Source organism: Rhagoletis pomonella, unplaced genomic scaffold (genome assembly GCF_013731165.1).
Source record: "Rhagoletis pomonella isolate Grant_MI unplaced genomic scaffold, Rhpom_1.0 Rhpom_scaffold_00002, whole genome shotgun sequence".
Classification (NCBI taxonomy): domain Eukaryota; kingdom Metazoa; phylum Arthropoda; class Insecta; order Diptera; family Tephritidae; genus Rhagoletis; species Rhagoletis pomonella.
In genome coordinates, this window is record NW_023458556.1 from 106,081,829 (window position 1) to 106,082,266 (window position 438).

Below are 438 nucleotides of genomic sequence, written 5' to 3' on the forward strand. Positions count from 1 at the left end.
CTCATTCGCAGTATGAGTTGTATCTAAATAGTAGTAATAGCATTTATGTCATATAGTAGTAGATAGTAGTAGATTTAAGGTACATGTAAACAGTAAGTATTTAAGGGTTTATTTTAGAAAAATTAATATACAACACACCCTATCTCAAAATTCGGTTCAAAAATGCCCTATCTCACTTCAAAATGTATTGAAAATATGCTGATATAGGGCGTTTTTGAATCGGAAGCTGAGATAGGGCGTTTTTGAAACGAATTCTGAAATAGGGCGTTCTTGAAAAGTTTTTTGAGATAGAGCGTTTTCGAACTGGTTGCCGAGATAGGTCGATCTTCCACTCAGCCATCGATATACACTTACATATACATACTCAGATGTGAAGAGTCAAATACGTGCGTAATAAATTTTTGTATAAAAATATTATTTTAAAAGGCGAAAATTTTT